Source organism: Callithrix jacchus, chromosome 8 (assembly GCF_049354715.1).
Source record: "Callithrix jacchus isolate 240 chromosome 8, calJac240_pri, whole genome shotgun sequence".
Taxonomy (NCBI): domain Eukaryota; kingdom Metazoa; phylum Chordata; class Mammalia; order Primates; family Cebidae; genus Callithrix; species Callithrix jacchus.
Genome location: NC_133509.1, coordinates 75869787 through 75892275, shown reverse-complemented (window position 1 = coordinate 75892275; position 22489 = coordinate 75869787). Strand labels below are relative to the sequence as shown.

General features: G+C 36.6%; 1 long non-coding RNA gene across 1 annotated transcript in view; it reads left to right on the top strand.

Annotated features, from left to right (window-relative positions):
• Positions 1-795: 795 nt before the first annotated feature.
• The window catches only part of LOC144577512 (uncharacterized), a 36084-nt gene continuing 14390 nt past the window's right edge, over positions 796-22489 (top strand). The window contains exons 1-2 of the long non-coding RNA XR_013521649.1: positions 796-935; positions 6832-6946. This is a non-coding gene — a long non-coding RNA (uncharacterized LOC144577512). The remainder of the gene's footprint in view (positions 936-6831; positions 6947-22489) is intronic.

Here is a 22489-nt window from a genome sequence, read left to right as displayed (position 1 = left end):
TTTTTATTTTTTATTTTTGACTTTTGGAAAGTTTTTCTTGTGTCTTCAATATCTAGCTGATTCCTTCATTCTTACTAATGTGGTATTTAATGACCAGATTATGTTTAAAAAATATTAATGATGCCATGGTTTCAACAGGTTAGAGAAAATCTCTTTGGCATGATAATCGTTTCTTTTTCACCTGCTTTTAATATGTCACAGGATACTAGGGATGTTGCTTACCTAAACGGAAACTTCTGTGGCGCACGACAGCTTCTTCCTCAGTACTGCCCATTCCCACTGTGATCGTGCTTCCCACTCGGCCCACTGGTGCATCGGCCCAGATCCCACACCTGGCAAGAGCAAGCCAGGCGCGGAACCGCGAGGCGTGTGTGGGTGAATGAACGTGGGGTTCAGTCACACAGCCAGGAATGCCGACTGCTGCAGCAGGGAGGGAAGCTCCAGGAGCCGGCATAGGTACTGGTTCCGTGTGAGGCTGCGGCCAGACCAGGTGTACCACACGCAGCTTCCACTGTGAGCACCCGCGGATGGATGAGGGGAACACAGTGGGGCTCAGAAGCATGGAGATCCCAGGAACCAGAGATTCCCAAAGAGGGTGTCACAGTCCTAGCTTGGAGAGCCTGTAGGTCTGGGATCCCTGAAGGGCAACAGCTCTTCTCTCGTTCTCCTCACCTGCAACATGGTGAGTGTGGGCTGTTTAAGCTAAGTTTGTGTAACCGCTTTTTCAGTCCCACCACTCGGTGGGTCCCGAATTCTTGTGCTGCATGCAGGAAGAACGAGGCACACGGACAACTAGAGGGTGGACAGGAGGGTCATTGAGCAGCGGAATGGTTCTCAGGAGACTGAAGTAGCTCCTTTCTGCAGGCAGGTCGTGCCTACCAGTGTCCAGCTCTCAGCATAGAGACCCAGCAGTAGAGAGGAAACCCTTTTTGCAGGTAGGTCGTCCTGACATGTTGAGAAGACCTGAAGTGGGCAGCTCCTTCCTTCAGCTGGTAGTCTCCACGTCTGTGTGAGTCTGGCTTGGTCCTGGGTTATTCTGTGCCCAGAAGAGAGAAAGTTGTGCTGATTGGTCCAAGGGTGGTCAAGAGTGGGCCCAGAAAAAGCACGTAAGTTCTACCCCTAGGTTGTGGACTTCATCTGGAGCCACGCTGTGGCTCCAGACTTCAGGCTTTTCCTGGCTTGAAAGTGGTGCTTCACCCAGGAGCCACCCCTTTCCACTGAGGAACTTGTCTGCTTTTTGCCATCAACATGTCCTCCACAGTGCCCACGCCGAGTGTGCCAAGGGCCACCTGCAGGCCCATGTCAGGCCACCCTCAGCACCCCAACCCTGGCCTTCCCCCCGAGCTTGTTGGTAGCCAAAGTCCAGAGGGGACTAAGGTGGCAGGGAGCTGGGGTGTCAGCACCACTCTGAATGCCCACCTGTCTGGGTTGTGACAGTGCCCAGGCTTGGCTTCAACTTTGCTCAAAAATTGGAGCAGGTGACAGGAGCAGAGACAGGCCAGGCTGTGGGAACAGGCACTTCTGAGTTCTACAGTGGCAAGGAGATTCCCGGGCCACTCAGAGCACAGATATGCTCAGTCCACAGCCTCAGCTGGGTGGCTGCAGCTGCAGCTGGCAGCATGGGGCTTCTGCCCTGCCAGCACAGAATGAGGCAACGGTCCTACCTGTTCCTGGTTCCTACTGGCTCCATGGAGCATGTAGCCCTGGCTGCGCCTTCCTTTCTGCAGTTGGTTTCCCCCTGGGGGCTGCTTCAGACAGGCCACCACTGCCATCAATTATACAAAACGTGAGCTAAGATTTTTCAGTGTTACAATTTGGAATTGGCTGTTTCTTGTTAGATTTCATAAATTTGGTTCTAGTTTGTGTATGTATGTATATTAATTGGCCTCTGTGTGGGGAGTGGGCAGGCAGGGAAAGGACAGGTGATTGTAGGAGCTAAATCTACTACTCTAAGTGTATAGATGTCAGTCTCCAGCAAAAGATATTGGGGCACAACTACTGATTTTTAAACAATTTCTAGTTTTATTTAATATTCACATAAATTGTCACTGTATTTTTGCACTGAAATCTACTTATTAGTCCTTGAATTAGAGAACATTGTTGATGAAAACAATGGCAATAATTTTGGTATGTGGAAGTGAATCTGAACTTGCAGATTTTAATATGGATTTGATAAATACTGTGAACTAATAAGGATGAAATTGAAGACATTTTAAGCGGTTTACAATTCTCTGGGATTATATTAAGTTTTTGTTAAAACCTTTAAGGGGGAAAATAATATAAATTGGACCTAGCAGGAGTTTGCTGAAATGGCTATGTAATTTCTATGGAGATGTCGGGATAAGCAGGTGTGTGCAAAATGATTTTAAATTTCTTATTTCACATATTCAATTGCAAAGGATTTACTGTTTTACTAGAAAAATGTGTTAAAGAAGGTCATACAAGGTAAGAGAGAATCTTTGGTTATATGTTGGATTTGGACATCAGCCACGTCCTTAGTCCAAGAGATCTGGATCAAGTAATGTTATTCCTACTGTCATGGAAACCATAAACAAAACAAAACTAAACAGTGCTTAAACTTAAACTTAGGGGTTAATACCCTACTAGAAGACAAAAATACATTGGATAACTGACTATGGCATGCTTTTAACACTCTAAAAAGAAAGGAGGAGGCAAACAGAAGGCCTTGGACACCTGACATTCTCAATGTTAAAAATGAAGCAGTAAGAATGCTTCAGGCTACGTGAGAATCACAGGATAGATCAGGTCTGAGGTCATACCACTTGCTGACAGTGGAAAAAGTCATTTCTGTAACAATAATGTCAATTATTCTAATATAAAAATGGTAATAGTAATAGAAAAATAGCAACATTTTCACCAAAGTGTGTCCTGAAGGAGTAATTGCCAAAAAGAATACTTTAGTTCTAGCACAGCTGTTATCCCAACCTTCTTCCAAATATTGGAACGACTTTAGAGATGAATAGAGAAAAAGAAAGAAGTAGGCCAATAAATGAGAAGAGGAAGCCAGGAATAATTGAGGTGACTATAGAAACACGAGAAACATTGTGGTGACAAATATAGGTAAACTTCTGGTAAAATATGTTTAGGCCAGACATCTTTCAGGAAAAAGAAATCAAGGGCAAGCCCTTAAAGTGTAAACATCAGAGAAAACCAGCATCCCAAACTTAATGTAAGTCTGCTCAAGAATCTCTAAATAGTATAGAGAGGTCAGGTCATATACATATATACACAATATATATTTAATGTATATATGTACCCAAGTGTAAAACCTATTGAAATTAGTTCTAATTTTGAAATTAGTTTCGATATTAGTTATATATTGAGGAATTATTTAAGTGATTCCAATTCCTTACTGGAAAGAAAACAACAGTGAGTGAACCTTATGAGGATTAGCGAGATGTGGAATGATGGTTCATCATTTCATGATACAGAATAAATGGATTGATTTGGTGCTCATGATACTATTGTATGGTGAACCATTAATGCTGTTTCGTTCCAAGAAATAGAAATGTAATAGAAACGTGCTATGATGATTTAAAAGCCCAGAAAATTGGGGCTACCTGAATTATTGGCCAAAAAGCCCAATGCAAAAAAAGTACAAGGGGATCTGGTGTTGTGATAGTGGGTGCTATTTATATTGCCTCCTTTAAACATCATAGCACTGATTATTACTGAGTTTTCTTGTTTTATCTTTAATTTATTCTCTTTCTCCTCATAATAGACAATCAATACTATGAGGTCAGAAGTCTTACTGGATTATTTATTGCTGCATATTTTTTTCTTCTTTTTTTAATTTTCAACTTCAGGGATACAAGTGCAGGTTTGTTACATAATGCAGTTTAACACATGCAGTTTGTTAAACTTGCGTCATGGGGGTTTGTTGTACAGATTATTTCGTCACCCAGGTGTTCAGCCTAGTACCCATTAATTATTTTTCCTGATCCTTTCCCTCCTCCTACCTTCTACCCTCTAAAAGAATCCAGTGTGTGTTTTTCCCCTTTTTGTGTTCATGTGTTTTCATCATTTAGCTCCCACATATAAGTGAGAACATATGGTATTTGGTTTTCTATTCCTGTGTTAGTTTGCTAAGGATAATGGCCTCCAGCTCCATAAAACCACCTTGGGATACTATCTCATGTCAGTTAAAATGGCTCTTTCTAAAGAGTCAAAATATAATAAATGTTGTCAAGGTTGTGAAGAGAAAGTAACACTTATGTTGAAGGGAGTTTAAATTATTTCAGCAATGGTGGAAGACAGTGTGGTAATTTCTCCAAGACCCAAAGACACTGCTGCATCTTTCACATTTGGAACACTGGACATATTATATGCTCAATTACTATTTGAACATTGGTATGTTGAATGAATAGATAGATGAATAAAATCACCTTGCCAGGGAAATGTGATAGTTTGGTCTTTCATGAGTTCTATTTAAAGGGAATGTTCTCTTACAGGAGAGACAAGGAAAAATTATTAGGGGCAAAGGCAATGCACCAATGATATTTAAAACTTTAAAGTAGTGCAAAGGACAAAACTGATACCTTTAGGCAAACTGAGTGAAACATTAAGTGCTTTGAATGTTGATGTCTTGGACATGAGATCTTAAAGTTGGGTTTTTTTTTTTTTTTAAAGGTATGTGAATTTCAGGATAGTAGTAGAAAAAACTGCTGAATATAAAGTGTTTTTCATTGACTTTAGTAAGCACTTAGTTCCAACTGTTACTTAATATCCTTCTTGTTAAACAAAAATTGCCCAGCTAACAAATGCTAAACCATAACCCCATTCTTTCTGCCTCTACCATCTCATTACTAATGCAACTTCAGTTTCTCTATACTTTCTGAGCATTTGAACAGTGAACAATATTCAGAACAAGGTGAACTTTGAGTTTTATCCCTTGTAAATTCTTTCAGTTTCTTGCTTTCCCTATAATTGTCATTTCAGAGCTGTTCCAGTTGGCAGTCTTTAATAAAGGCTTGGGCTGATAGATATTGGTTGGTTTTTCTTCCCTTACAAAGACATAAGGAAGGTGACTGCTAATCAGGGCCAACTATATATTTTCAAAGTGTGTACTCAAAGCAATACCCAACATACATTAATAGAACATCCGGAAATCTTTCCTACTGGGTGATTGCATGCAGAAACCTCCTAAAAAATAGAGATAGAAAAAGATCAAATACTTTAAGCAGTGTTTTTATTCCTGAAACTGTCCCAAATTTTGTTTTCAATTTAACTCATGTTGTTTTTACTAGGGGCACCCCTAGTACCTGAAAAGGGAAAAGGAATATTGAAAAATTTATAGCCAGAATGGGTTTTTATTCATCATACATTGAATCTGAACTACGTGCAGGCTTCCAACTTTCTCTAACTAATGACTTGATCATCTTTATTTTTTCCATAGACATAAAATCATATCCAGAGTGACTTGTGGGTCATCTTAAAGGAATCATTTTTAAGAATGTTTTCTGAAAATCCCTAACAGAGACATTGTTCTCATACTTTTTAGGGGAAATTACTGAAAAAATTCAGATTCCTGTACTCTGAATTGCACAGCATCACCTTCAACTGCATGTTCAAGACTCTCTAGAATACTTTTATTGAATAAAATTTGTGCAATTATGTAAATATTCCAGATCTGTCCTGTTCAATCTGGTAGTAAGAATTCATGTGTTGCTGAAGACTTGAATTTTTACTTTTGCCTTCTGTAATATTTTTAAAAATTTCAATAGACAAACATGCATAGTATAATCTGTTTATTATTATCAAACATCATATTAAAAATAAAAAATCTCAGACCTACAGTATCAAAATCTACATTTTAACAACATCTTCATGTGACCCATACTCACATTAACATTTGAGAAGCACTGGTCCCAACAATGAATGTCAAGTTTAATTTAGCATGTGTCAGAATCACATGAAAGCTTGTTAAAATAGATATTGCTGGTGTTCTCCCCAAGCTTTTTAATTCTGACATTATGGATTATAGCCTGAGTTCCTAGACAATGTTGATTCTGCTGTTTTGGAGACCACATTTTGTTAAACACTAAAGCATTGGTTTCTCTGAAACCAATAAGAGGGTCAGTGCAGGGTTGTTTGGCTTGCAGCACTTGAAGAGCTACTTAAAAGTACAGATTCTTAGTTTTTAAACTTGTAGATTCAGTTTCATTAGGTTTGTAATGGAATTTGGGAATCTGTATTTCTGATAAGATTTTCATGTTTAAATAATGTACAAGTACATTTGGGAATAATTGTCATAAGATTCTCTTTGAGGAATTGCATTTTTCAGTGCTGAATTTTACAAGTGCTTATTATCAAATAATATGTAAGGATCCCTCCAATATTAAGAAGTCAGCAATTTTAAATATGTACTATCTAGAGCGGCTATCTTATATACATGATATTTTAAATTCTATGAATTATAACTACTTGAATTATTCAACAGTCTAAAACAGTTAGACATGAGTTATTGCTTAGAAAATATCAATTCTGCTGCATCACTAAAATAATTAAGGCATACAGTATCACAAGTTAAGTACAGACCCTGAACTTATATTTCCTCTCTACTACTGTAATGGTTAATATTGAATGTCAACTTAATTGGATTGAAGGATGCAAAATATTGATCCTGGGAGTGTCTGTGAGGATGTTGCCAAAGATGATTAACATTTGAGTTAGTGGGCTTGGAGAGGCAGACTCACCCTAAATATGGGTAAGTACCATCTAATCAGCTGCCAGCTTTGCCAGGATATAAAGCAGACAGAAAAATGTGAAAAGGTAGACTGGCTTAACCTCCCCACTGACATCTTTCTCCAGTGCTGGATGCTTCCTGCCCTTGAACATTGGACTTCAAGTTCTTCAGCTTTGGGACTGAGACTGGCTTCCTTGATCCTTACCTTGCAGATGGCCTACTGTAGGATCCTGTGATCATGTGAGTTTAATACTCTTTACTAAACACCCCTTTATATATAAATCCATCCTATTAGTTCTGTTCCTCTAGATAACCCTGACTAATACAATTACTAATTATGTGAATTTAGGAAAGTTAATTAACCTTTTAGTACCTCAGAATTTTCATCTGTAAAATGAGTAACACAACGTACTTGTTAAGGTTACTGTGATTAAATGAGATAATACCTATTCAAAGCTTTAAACTAGTTGTCATTGTTATTATCAACATGATCATTATTACCAACTGATTGGGCCAATTATGTAAATTTCAAGGAATTTAAAACAATTGTTATGGTTGATGCATACAACAGGTGGTTTTTGAAAAATCAGTTGAGGAATCAAAATATCCCTTATCCACTCAATCCAGCATTATCTGATCAAAACTGATGCATAATAAAGAAATAGTCAGTGCCTCTTATACAAAAATTAACTCAAGATGGATTAAAGACTTAAATGTAAAACTTAAAACCAGAAAACCCTAGAAGAAAACCTAGGCAATACCATTCAGGACACAGGCATGGGCAAAGACTTCATGGACTTCATGACTAAAACACCTTAAGCAATTGCAACAAAAGCCTAAATTGACAAATGGATCTAATCAAACTAAAGAGCTTCTGCACAGCGAAATAAACGATTATCAGAGTGTATAGGCAACCTACAGAATGGGAGAAAACGTTGCAAGCTACCCATCTGACAAAGGTCTAATATCTAGAATCTACAAGAAACTTAAGCAAATTTGCAAGAAATAAACAACCCCATCAAAAAGTGGGTGAAGGATATGAACAGACAGTTCTCAGAAGAAGACATTATGTGGCCAAAAAATATATGAAAAAAAGCTCATTATGACTGGTCATTAGAGAAATGCAAATCAAAACCACCATGAGATACCACCTCATGCCATTTGGAATGGTGATCATTAAAAAGTCAGGAAACAACAGATACTGGAGTGGATGTGGATAAATAGGAATACTTTTACACTGTTGGTGGGAGTGTAAATTAGTTCAACCATTGTGGAAGACAGTGTGTTGCCATTTGACCCAGTAATCCCATTACTGGGTATATACTCAAAGAATTATAAATCATTCTACTATAAAGACACATGCACATGTATGTTTATTGTAGCACTATTTACAATAGCAAAGACTTGGAACCGACCCAAATGCCCATCAATGATAGACTGGATAAAGAAAATGTGGCACATATACACTGTAGAATACTATGCAGCCATATAAAAAAGGATGTCTTCATGTCCTTTGCTGAGACATGGATAAAGCTGGAAGCCATCATTCTAAGCAAACTAACACAGGAACAGAAAACCAAACACTGTGTGTTGTCACTCATACATGGGAGTTAAACAATGAGAGCACATGGACACAGGGAGGAGAACAACACACACTGGGTCCTGTTGGGGTGTGTGGGGCAAGGTGAAGGAGAGCATTAGGACAAATACCTAATGCATGTGGGGCTTAAAACCTAGATAACAGTTGATAGATAGATCAAACCACAATGGCACATGTATACCTGTGTAACAAACCTGCATGTTCTGTACATGTACTGCAGAACTTATAGCATAATAAAAGAAACCCAAACCTCAGCATCACACCATATATCCATGTAACTAACATGTACATGTACTCCCTGAATCTAAAACTAAGAAAAATTAAATTAATAAAAAGAAATATTCAGTGCCCAAATCAAGGGAACAAAGACAGCCTGTTCTCTTACTCCTGTTCACCCTTAGCAGTTCAGTGTGTGGCCTTGTTGGATTATTACGTCTAACTCCTAGCCTAGAAGAAAAGTTTAGTTTGTGCATGGATGGTAGTTAGGAGGAACTTAGAAACAATTGGTGTATGTCAGAAGCATTCTAAAGAGGTGGTCAGAGATGTCTGCTTATGAGACACCACACCCTATTTACAAATTAGTATCTAGGTTTAATGGGCGACACTATATACCACAATATAAAAGAATTCTCTCAACATGTGTGGAGTTGTATTTTAATTTTTTTAAATTTATCTCTGTGATACAGCTTAGCTGTGTCCCCACCCAAATCTCATATTGAATTGTAGTTCCCATTATCCCCATGTGTCATGGGAGGGACCTGGTGGGAGGTAATTGAATCATGGGGATGGTTTCGCTCATGCTATTGTTGGGATAGTGTGTACATTGTTATGAGATTTGATGGTTTTATAAGGGGCTTCCCCCTTCACTCAGCTCTCATTCTCCTCTCTACTGCTGCCTTGTAAAGATTAACATGTTTGCTTCCCCTTCTGCCATTATCGTAAGTTTCCTGAGGCCTTGCCAACCCTGGTAAACTCTAAGTCAATTAAATCTTTTTATAAATTAACCAGCCTTGGGTATGTCTTTAGAGCAGCATGAGAACAGATTGATATGCTCTGTGAACATTCGTTTATTCTCTAAAAATGAGAATAATATCAATACTTATATCATAGGCTTGATCTAAGAAATGAAAGTCAAACACTGTAAATCTATTATAATTGCCTGAAATATAACAATCAATATTATTTATCTTATAATTTATTAGAGTACTGTATTCCTATTTATGCCTATTCAGGTGTATCAGTCTTCACCAGTCGTCGTTTAGTAAAGTTCCTTTTATTTCCCTCTTAACTTGGTGGCACTTTGGAAAGGGTTCTCCAGAGGCTCAGCTCCGTAAAAGCTCAAAAATTAATAGGCACTCGGTATTTGCACCTAAACTTCCATTCTTGATCACATGAATTTTTCACGTAAATCAGAAGTGGCAACTTCCTGTATTCCCTCATTTACTAAGGTAATTTTGTTACTTAGGCATAGTAGAAGAGCCTTGAAAGAGGTTGCATATTTTAGGTTGATGGGCACATTGGAGTTTAGACTAGTGTTACTATGTAGAATAGGTTTTATCTTCCTAGTGACTGGTATCCTCATTGTTCTTTTCTCCTCTTCCTCATTACCATGATCTGTTTCCTTTTGAATATTATAATAAGTTACTTGGAGTTGCAGAGATAGGGGCAGGCAATGAGATTCAGCCATCATATACTTAAGTAATAATAGCCTTTGCAGTGTCTCTAGTTGGAAAGGAAGTAGCTAATTCCTGGACTTTCAGGCTTTATAAAAGATAAAAATTGTGGATTAATAATGGCTACTTTAGAGGTGAAAAATGGAAATAGACATGGAGTCGAGTGGCTGGCATTAAATGAGGATCCTTGCAGTAAATAACAATTATTTTTTAAAGGAATTATATGGTACATTGTTTGGCATGTTATAACAATCCTCTTTCACGTATCTCTGTTGTATAGTAAATTCTACAATATCTGAAAGTGTCTCAGACTGAAAGTGAAGTAGTCTTACTACATCTGGGATTTTCCAGACAGCAGGAAGATATTATGTACTAAATAGCTGTCAAAGTTCATTTCTTGATTTTAGCGGATTTCAGCAGAAATAACACACTCTATGGAGTTTCTCTTAATAAACTCTAGGCAAATATAAAATACTACTTATTTGACAATGGAGGGAAGTGTACACTTTTTGTGTAAAATTATTGATATCAAATATTGACCTATTGTATCCTAAGACATTTATGCACACGAACTCTACAGTAAACACCAGAATAAACTAGAATATTTTTATATCCCAAATGTCAGACTACACCCCAAAGGATTACATTAGATTTTTTTCAAATAGACAGACGCATTGGTACTTTTTAAAGCTCACTGGGTAATTCCAATGTGCAACCAACTTTTAACATCACTACTAAGCATTCTATCATTGTCCATGGTATCCAAATAAACTGTCAGTTTTCATGTTTTGAACAATTTATAGGAAATAAACATGTCTCTTATTTGAACCTTATAGCCATAGCCATGTTAGGTGAAAATAAAATTGTCTTTTATTTAGTTGCATCTGGAAACTGATTTGAGAAACTGTCATTATGAAGTTGCACATTTTATTTTTTGTGCCTTTTATCCTCATGTTAAAATAACCCAGACTGAAATCTACGATGTATAGAATCACTGTGAGCCAAAAGACTTCTGATTCAAACTATTAAGATATTTATATGTTAATTTGCATTCTGATTCTTAATAAAACTCTTCTTATATATTTGAATTCTGAATCAATCCTATTTAACATTCCTTTATATTTTTAGGGGAGCCATTCTGTTGTTTACAATTCACTTTAACAGAGAAATATAATCTACTTAATGCTTCCATAGCATTGATGGTTAGAAATACAAGGATCATCAACATATCAAGCATTTATGATGCATCTGGAAGAAGCAGCTAGTATCTGAAAATTACTTCTGAATTGCTATTTTTGCACAACATAATAAGCTGGAATTTTAGTGAAATGGAGTTATTATTGTAGTTTCACTAAATACAAGCCAAGTATGTATGTATTTATGCATGCACACATGTGTGTATCTGTTTAACTAAATTTTTCAGCCTTGTAGTGAATTTTACTAAATCATAACTATGAGTTCCTTCCTTAATTACACATAAACTATCACTTGTATTTCATTTCATCCCTCTCAGGCATTTTGGTTCTCAATCTTGGTGGTACAATGAAATCACCTGAAGAGCTTTAACAAATACTGATGCCTGAATCCCACTCCCAGAGATTCACACTTAACTGTTCTGCAGCTCAGTGTTAGCATCAGGATTTTTTAATGTTCCAAGGTGCCTATAGTGGAGCACCAAAGTTGAGAACAACAGAACTAGGCTAAAGAATACTTCATTAACTATTAAAGTATCACACAGATAGAAGTTTCTAGTATGTGCATTTTTAAATTTTTACACCTAAAGTACTTTTTTAAACACACTCTTTATTAAGAGTCTATATATATGGGGGATTTTTCTGAAAAAAGAAGGTCTAATATTTTTCTTTTAGAAAATCAATTAAATGAACTAGGTGCTTTTTAAAAACAAGGTGGAAATGGTAGTAAAAATAAGTATTTTCTGTACTGATAATATATAAACATTTATACATGCATATATGTATACATATATATTATATATGTGTCTAGATATATATTTACATATACACCTAGAAGATATATGCATATATATGGATATGCACATGCATTTTTATATAGGTGTATATATATATATGTGTGTGTGCAAGTATTTGATTGCCAACACATATACAATAGTTCCCTTATATGGTTTGGTTCTGTGTCCCCACCCAAATTTCATCTTAAATTGTACTACCAGAATTCCCATGTGTAGTGGGAGGGACCTGGTGGGAAATAATTTGAATCATGGGGGCAGTTTCCCTCATGCTGTTCTCATGGAACTGCATGGACTTTCCCAGCTACATGGAACTGCAAATCCAGTGGAACCTCTTTTCGTTCCCAGTTTCAGGTATGTCTTTATCAGCAGTGTGAAAATGAACTAACACAGTAAACTGGTACCAATAGAGTGGAATGTTGCTGAAAAGATACCTGAAAATGTGGAAGTGACTGTGGAACCGGGTAAAAGGCAGAGGTTGGAACACTTTAGAGGGCTCAGAAGAAGACAGAAAAAATGCAGGAAAGTTTGGAACCTCCTAGAGACTTTCTGCCTGACCTTGACAAAAAATGCTGATAGTGATATGAACAATAAGGTCTAGTGTGGGGTGGCAGTCTCAGATGGAGATTAGGAACGTGTTGGGAAGCAAAGGTGACTCTTGTTATGTTTCAGCAGTAAGCATTTTGCCCCTGCCCTAGAGATATGTGGAATTTTGAACTTGAGAAAGATGATTTAGGGTATCTGGCAGAAGAAATTTCTAATCAGCAAAGCATTCAAAAGGTGACTTGGTGCTGTAAAAAGCATTCTGTTTTTAAAGGGAAATGGAGCATAAAAGTTCAGCAAATTTGCCGCCTGACAATGCAGTAGAAAAGGATAAATTTTTTGAGGAGAAATTTAAGCAGGCTGCAAAAATTTCTGTAAGCAGCAAGGAGCCTAATGTTAATCCCCAAGACCATGGGGAAAATTGTCTCCAGGCCATGTCAGAGATCTTCACAGCAGTCCCTTCCATCACAGGTCGAGAGACCCAGGAGGAAAAAGTGGTTTCATTGGCCAGGCCCAAAACCCAGGGTCCCCATGCTGTGTGCAGCCTTGGTTCCCATATCCCAGCCACTCCAGCTATGGCTGAAAGGGGCCAATGTAGAGCTCAAGCTGTGGTTTTACAGATTAGAAACCCCAAGCTTTGGCCTGGGGGTTTCCATGTGGTGTTGAGCCTGTGGGTACACAGAAGTCAAGAATTGAGGTTTGAGAACCTCCCCCTAGATTTCAGAAGTTGTATGGAAACATCTGGATGCCTAGACAAAAGTTTAATGCAGGGGCAGGGTGATTATGGAGAACCTCTGCTAGGGCTGTGCTGGATGGAAATGTGGGGTCAGAACCCCTAATGGGGCACCGCCTAGTGGAGCTAGTCCTTTATATACTATGTGTTATATTTTATATACACATAAACCATCACTTGTATTTCGTCTCATCCTCCTCAGGCATTTTGGTTCTCAATCTTGGTGGTACACTGAAATCATCTGAAGAGCTTTAACAAATGTGTGTGTGTGTGTGTACACACACACACATATATGTATATATATACACATATGTATATATGCATGTCTTTTATATAGAATATATGTGTATATGTATATACACATATATAGTATATAAATGTATATATGTATATATACACACTATATACATAATACATGTTGCATAAGAATAAAAATTTATATTATGACTATATGAATAACAAATTAATTCAGAAATATTTATTAAATAAACTTCTTTGTAATCATCTTAAATATATAATGTACACATATATATACATATATGTATATTTAGATTTAGATTGTCTATCTCTAGTATGAGTGATTGTCAAAATTATATTCTTACCTTTTTTGTACATTGAAATTGAATCTTGTAGTCTTTTACTTTCAGATATTGTATTCTTATATTTTAGTGATCTATTCATTTTTCTAATCTTTGTTGCCAACATTTATGGCCTCCTCTTTCTTGCATGATTTTATTTTTTTGTATTTATGTATAGATATTGCACATTCTGTACTTAAATATTTCAGAATGTGTAATAACTATATGTAAATAATATATATATAACTAATATATATAAATGGTACTAGATCTGTTGTTTTATATTTATGCTCATTAAAGTTTATTTATTGTATGTCTTTGGTAAATTTTTATTTTATTGATGTAATCTCTGGTGTATAGAAGTCCTAAATTGTGGATGATATATTCAAGAAAGAATGCTGCGTAGTTCTACTGGAAGGAAGTAGATACTCCTAACCTGGAAACAGTTATCACTCATGGAGGACTCCTAGTTTAATGTTTGTATGTGGAGGGATGTAGTCTCAGTATTTTAGTGAGTCATTGTCAATCCCATTTTCTTCCTTATTAATCATTATACTTTACTGGATTTGCCATCTCTGCCTTGCCATACTTATTAGTGATTCTAATAATTAATGAATAAGGAAGAGTAGCTTAGTCAGTGGCATTTTCCCTGTCAATATGGGATAATACTTTATAAATTCTTTTGGTCTATTATTCAGTTAAAGAAAAATATAATGTGAAAAAATGAATGGCATAAGGAGTTAAAGAAGTGCTCATATATTATTCCTACTTTTAATATCTGACTCAAAAATTGAACAGAAAATTGGAGGAAAAGCACTCAAAATAAATATTGCTTTTATCAGCCTTAGTGATGTCATGTTTGGTTACTTTTAGTTTATTTGAGTGTAAGTAGAAATCTTAATAGCATAAACTTTTGGTTTAAATTTTCTGAAAGAAAATCAATCACTAGAGCATTTTAAAATCCATGTCTGTAGCATTTATCAAAAACATATTAAAATTTAAGAAAAAAAGAAGCATTTCTTTTCAGACTTGTGTTTTGGGGAGTTAGTGTAATTCTTTTACTATTGTATTAAATGATTTTGAATGAATTAGTTGTTGAAACATTTATCTGCTAGAGGCATCAAAGGTTACTTATATGCATTTAAAAATTATCAAAGTTTTTTTTAATGACAGCCATTGTTCTTGGTGTTGAATAAAAAATGACATCAAGAAAGTAGAAAATGTAAAAAGCAGACAAAAATCTCTGCTCTCAGAGAGCTCCCAGTTGAGAAGCAAAGTGTTTGAGAAAGATTAAACTTAACAATAGTTTTTCAAAAACGTTTTTTTAATCTGTAAAATTTATATATAGGCTTTATTATTGTTCATTAGGACTGGCATAAAATGGATTTGGTGGTCTTCAAGTTTGGCTTTATTATCGTTAGGCAAATTACCATGTTTTTCTTTCTTTAACTTACTGCACCTAAAAATAAAGGATTAGACAAAATAATTTCAAAGAATCTGCAACATTTTATGGTAAATTATTCCTGAGATGATTTAATTAAAATATAGTTATGATGACATAATTGTGGAAATAAATATTGAAATTATTTTTTGAAGTTTTAATTTTATTTGGTCAAATAGCCTTGACGTTACAAAACTTGTTAGTCTCACGGAATATAATATTTAGTCATTCCATGAAACAGTAAAGAGATCATCTATAAGTCCAGGGCTTATGAAATGTTGATTATAATTAAATTTTAGGTATTTTAAGTCTCCTTTTCAATTGTCAAAAATGAGTTATCTCCAAGATATAAAACAGTAAATTTAGCATAAAAAACAATTTTCTCTTATTTTGATGTAGGTTTCATTCCTTCTTCAAAATTTCTCCTTCAAAATATTCATGGGGGTGGTTATTATAATCAGTAACTGAGTTATTTTCTCCTTTATATATCACAGATCTCTTTAAAATTATATGTATCAATTCAACAAGCTTGTAATTTTATCTTAAGTATATGCTCTCTGCTTTTAGTGAAACATAATGCTACTCAAAAGCTACCTCTATTTTATTTTCTGTTCCTAGTGTTACTCTTCTGTTACTGAGAAATTTTTTCTTACATTGAATATTCAACTCCAAGCACGTAGCTTATTTCACTTCAGCTCATTCTTTCTGGAAATTAATTAGAGATTTTCAAACAGGTATTCTGTACTCAGGTACAAGACCAGTTCTTCAGTTCTTTGTGAATAATCTATTGCTTTCTATAAGCTCTTGTTACATTTCACAGACATTTATTGATGTTTTACATTGTAAGTGTGAAATGTAACCTTTCTCCTAAAACAGTTTGTCTTTTTCTGCACTGTGACATGATTAAGAAAAGCTTACTTTTTGTGTTTATAAGATACTTACAGGAAAGTGCTAAATTGTTACATGCTTGTGTTTACATTTTAATAAATTTTTCCTTTAATAAGTGATTGCATTTTTATTATTCTATCTAACATTTTTTGAGAAAGTAGAAAATGTATAGAATGTGACATTAGGCTATTTCTTTACTTAGGAATAAGATACTTTGCACTATGGTATTAAGCACCAATACTGTGATATGCTAAGCTACTGATTTCCCTCACTAAATGTACTGTAATTTTATTAGTACAATTTATGTTCTTTAATAACATGATAAACTGGTCTATCTCTTCTAGATCTTTAGCATGGGGCACTGAGTTAATCTCATCAGGAGCAGAGCTGCTTTGGGGAATATTGTTGCTACAGTTATCCTCGGAATACTTTTTTTTTTTTTTTGAGACTGAGTTTCGCTCTTGTTACCCAGGCTGGAGTGCAATGGCGCGATCTCGGCTCACCGCAACCTCTGCCTCCTGGGTTCAGGCAATTCTCCTTTCTCCGCCTCCTGAGTAGCTGGGATTACAGGCACGCACCACCGTGCCCAGCTAATTTTTTTGTATTTTTAGTAGAGACGGGGTTTCACCGTGTTGACCAAGATGATCTCGATCTCTTGACCTTGTGATCCACCCGCCTTGGCCTCCCAAAGTGCTGGGAGTACAGGCTTGAGCCACCGCGCCAGGCCCATTCTTGGAATACTTTAGGCTTCAAGTTTTGCTAGGGTTACCTTGTATTTAGTGTGATGCTTGGTGAGACAGAGGATTTCTCTCAATGTGCACACTTCTCTTGGTTTTGAGGCTTTCCACTTTTACTTCAGGAAATATTTTTCCTATTGTCTTAGCTCTTGTTTAGCTGTAAACTCTTTGTTAGTGGGGAAGTTCTCCTTGTTCTGATTCAGCCTCAGCTTAAGCAGGTACTGTGTCTCTGGATCGTCAGGGGTGAAATCTACCTTCATAGAGCAGAGCCTAGACCATCTAGAGGGAGTGCCTCCCTACTGGCGTTTTGATTTCAGCCCATTTAAATGGATTTCAGACTTGTGGCCTGAAAAACTGTGAGAATGCATTGCTGTTCTTTTAAGTCATTGTATTGTGCTAATTGTTACTGCAGCCTAGGAATCTAATTCTCCTGTAAGCACATCCTCTTGTCCTGCCTTTTCTTGGAAGCACCTCTCTTTCCTTATATTTAACATTAGCTGGTTTGTCCCAAGGAAACTTTATTAAAAGAGGCAGTGGGCTGGCTTTGGCTAGTAGGCAATAGTTTGCTAAGCCCTGGTATACATCATTCCAGACCTACAATTATGTATGTACTTACTTGTGAACATGTTGCACAGAAATATATATGGAAGATTTGTGCATTATTCTGATATTTGGTGTTATTTTAATAATACATGTTAGCATAGACAACATGCAGCAGCAGCATGAAAGAGATCTATGGTACAGTGAGAAAGAAGATCTTTGCCCCCTTTTGGTTCTGTACTCTGTTAAATTGTTATCAGTTATTGTTAGCTGTACTTGAATGACTAAATTAGTTTTAATGAAGGTGCTATTTCATTCTGTACTCAGAAGTCCCCATTCCTGCAATTTATATAGAATTCTATGAATTTAGGGCAGAAAATAAAGTTACTGTGACATATTCTTTCTCTCCGCTTAAATATATGATGCCTGACTTCCCTTCACCTTGATATATAAAACATATATAGGAAAATTACACATAATTTCTTCCAACCTTTGGGAGCTTCTTGGCTTCAGATATCTATATAATTCTAACAATCCTTCCCACTAGCTTAGCAGGCACATTAAACTATGAAACCTGGCATAAGCAGGACCTGAGTCCATTTTATGTATACATAAAAATGACTATTTAATTTAGTATGTTTGTGTTTTGCACATTTATGCAACCCTACTTTCTCAAATTATTTTTATTGGATTTACTTGGAAATTTACGTATGTAAATCTCTTGCATAACACTTTCTTAACTTTTTATTTGAAGCTTAGGTATTAGTCAGATTTTAAGAACCATGCCAAATTTGTGTGAAGAAATTTTGCTTTGATAATATCTCAGTGATCCCTATAATATTATTATTAGCTGTGTTGTTGCTTTAATTTTGTTATTTTTCCATGTTATATGATATTATCTTCAATTTTTTATAGATCTTTTCAGATTCATTTTTATAATATATTGAGATTATCTAATTTTCTTTGCCAAAATAATAATGTAAAATTTATTTTAAAACTATAATTCTAAAACATACTTGCAATAATGGTATAACCTTTACAATCATCACTACTAATTTTCAAATGTGTTTATGAATTTGACTTACAGCTTTAACTTGGTTGTTGACATATTTATTCACTGAGTGATGTTTGTGTGGGGATGTGCATTAATTGCTCATGTTTAGAACCAGGGCTATTCTGGCATCATGGGCTGGATTAGAAAGATTGTATTCTTTTTTATTTATAATTTGAAAGCTTGCAATAATTTAAGAAAATTGCTTTTTCTAAGACAATGAATTAATTTTTCTGACAATATTTGTGAGAAATTTTCAGCTCAAGTTATACCCTGTTGGGAATGTTTTTCTTAAAGCTTAGTACTCGTTAGAGCTCTTGATTTCCTGAAGCAATTGATTTATGTTACCTTCCTTCTAAAACCCATATTTATCGTAAACATTCAAAGAGTGATTAACCAAGACCCAGTGAACACAGTAGTAAATTCAAAATCTATTGTCCTTCCCCTACTACAATAATGACACACGTCATTTATTATTTAATAATAATTACCATGTCTATGGTGTTTTCCATATATTATTTTACTGTATTTCCATTTAGCTTAATGTTAAAACTGCATAATTAAGTTATTCTTGTCTAGAAAATATTCAACTAAAATGTCAGATTCCAAGTTACTGCACTATTTATCTGTTTATCTATCTAGTAGTCATTTTTGTATTAATCCAACCATCCAGCCATCTGATTTTCAATGCTTTATCTGGTCCCATAATTTTGAGAACAGGGGCTAGAGGCTGTTACTTTGCATTATAATATTTAGCAGAATTTGCAGCACATATCAATGCATAGTAAATGTTTGCTGTTGAGAATGAAAAGAATCTATGTTTATGGAAATATGTTTATTGAAACTGTACATCACTTAAATTATGTAAACTTCTTGGAAACCAAGCAGTAGAACATCTGTTCTGATGTGGGGCTTATTTAGGATAGTTTCTTTATGTTTTTGGTTGAAAACTTTCTAAATTACAGGCAACTTTCTTGTGAGAGTGAAAGCTATTGTTATAAAAAAAACACTGTTTATTCATGTTCTTAGAACTCCTGTTTAAGCAATATATAACAAGGCATATTTGGCAGCTGCAAAGAAACAAATTTAAATATCTCCCAATAATAATGCTTGGTAATAAGCACAAAGGAGAAATACATTTTATCACGTGGTTATCCATGCTGAGTGATTAAACTGAACCAGCTGTGATAAAAAGGACTTATCATTTATAACTCAAGCTCAGCAGCCTCTCTCCAAAGTGTGTCTTCAATTAAAAAATACTTTTAAGGCTAATGTAAAGGAAATTTTTTCCATAGATTCTGTAAGTTGCTGGCTATGGTAACTACTAATCAGCAACACTTTAACAAAATATTAAAACAATGGCCTATAAATTATTATTATTATTTTTTTTTTTTGAGACGGAGTTTCGCTCTTGTTACCCAGGCTGGAGTGCAATGGCGCAATCTTGGCTCACCGCAACCTCCGCCTCCTGGGTTCAGGCAATTCTCCTGCCTCAGCCTCCCGAGCAGCTGGGATTACAGGCACGCACCACCGTGCCCAGCTAAATTATTTAAGGCAAAATTAAGTGACATACATTTTGAGAACATGGTTCTTGAGAGGCGTTAGGTCTATCAAGTTTATTAAAATAAAATGGCTTTTTAAGTTAATATAGTATATTAGTCTCTTTTCATGCTGCTGATAAAGACATAACTGAGACTGGGAAGAAAACCAAGTTTAACTGGGCTTAACAGTTCTGCATGGCTGGGAGGCCTCAGAATCATGACATGAGGTGAAAGTCATGTCTTACATGGTGGTAGCAAGAGAAACATAAGGAAGAAACAACAATGGAAACTCCTGATAAACCCATCATATCTTATAATGTGATAACCTAATTTGTGCTAACCTAATTGACTCCATCTTAGCTGCAAACCTAACAAGCTTTCTCCAGCCTCTCCCTCCCTGCCTCAGCCCCCTCAGATGTATTACTGGGTCACACTGCACTCAAAGCTTTGAACCATTAAGAGTGGTTCACACTGTTCACAGTACCTGTAACCATTGTAACTGAATCCTGCTTGGCAAGTCTACCTGCTATTGTGAACACCCTCCTTGGAAATTGATTGTATGGAAAGTTCCTCCTGCTACCCCCCTTGATGATTGGATGGAAATACCTTTAACAACCAACAATCCTGGGACACTCCTGCCCCTGCTTACCAGCTTCCTTATCTAACTTGCTTGTTCTATTTCTGTAAAATTCCCCTTCAGCTAGGCTCCCCCTCCCCTACCGAAATCAAGGTATAAAGGGAAATCAAGCCCCTTCCTTGGGGCAGAGAGAATTTTGAGTGTTAGCCATCTCTCAGTTGCTGGCAAATAAAGGACTCTTAATTTGAAACTAACTCAGAGAGTGGCGCTTTCCTTCTAACTCACTTGGTTATAACACTAAGACTTATTCACTGTCAATAGAATAGAATGGGAAAGACTGACCCCCATGATTAAATTACCTAATCCTTGGTAGCTCCCACAACATGTGGGAATTCTGGGAGATACAGTTCAAGATGAGATTTGGATGGGGATACAGCCAAACCATATCATTTAACCCCTGGCCCCTGCAAATTTATGTGGTCACATTTCAAAACCAATCATGCCTTCCCAACAGTCTATCAAAGTTTGAACTCATTTCGGTGTTAACCCAAAAGTCCACACTCCAAAGTCTCATCTAAGACAGGGCAAGTCCCTCCACCTATGAGCCTGTAAAATCAAAAGCAAGCTAGTTACTTCCTAGATACAATGTGGGAACAAGTATTGAGTAAATACAGCTATTCCAAATGGGAGAAATTGGCAAAAATAAGGGGATTATGGGGCCCATGAAAGTCCAAAATCCAGCTGGGCAGTCAAATATGAAAGCTCCAAAATGATGTCCTTTGACTCCAGGTCATGCTGATCCAAGAGGTGGCTTCTCATGGTCTTGGGCAGCTCCACCCCAGTGGCTTTGCAGGGTACAGCTGCCCTCCCAGATGCTTTCATGGGCTGGCATTGAGTGTCTGTGGCTTTTCCAGGTGCATATTGCTAGCTCTCTGTGGATCTATCGTTCTGGGGTCTGGAGGATGGTAGCTCTCTTCTCACAGCTCCACTAGGTAGTGCTCCAGCAGGGAGTCTATATGGAGACTCCAACCCCACATTTCCCTCCTGCACTGCCCTAGCAGAGGTTCTCCATGAGGGTCCTGCCCCTGAAGCAAACTTTTGTCTAGGTATCCAGTAATTTCCATACATCTTCTAAAATCTAGACAGAGATTTACAAACCTCAGTTCTTGACTTCTGTGTACCCACAGGCTCAATACCACATGGAAGCTGCCAAGGCTTGGGGCTTCCATCTTCTGAAGCCACTTTCAGCCATGTCTAGAGTGGCTGGGACATAGGGCACTAAGTCCCTACACTGTACACAGACTCTGGGCCCTTTTACTCCTGGACCTCTGGGCCTGTGATGAGAGGACTACTATGAAGGTCTCTGACATGGCCGGGAGACATTTTCCCCATGGTCTTGAGGATTAACATTAGGCTCCTTACTACTTATGCAAATTTCTGCAGCTGGCTTGAATTGCTACCCAGAAAATGGGTTTTTCTATTCTGTTGCATAGTCAGGCTGCAAATTATTGAAACTTTTATGCTCTGCTCCCCTTATAACACTGAATGCCTTTAACAGCACCAAAGACACTTCGTAAATGGTTTGCTACTTAGAAATTTCTTCTGCCAGTTACCTTAAATCATCTCTCTCAAGTTCGATGTTCCACAGATCTCTAGGGCAGGGGCAAAATTCTAACAGTCTCTTTGCTAAAACGTAATGAGTCACCTTTGCTCCAGTTCGCAACAGTTCCTCATTTCCATCAGAGACCACCTCAGCCTGGATTTTATTGTCCATATTGCTGTCAGAATTTTTGTCAAAGTCATTCTTTCCCACATTTTCTTGTCTTTTTCTGAGCCCTATAAACTGTTCCAATGTCTGCCTATTCCCCAGTTCCAAAGCTGCTTCCACATTTTT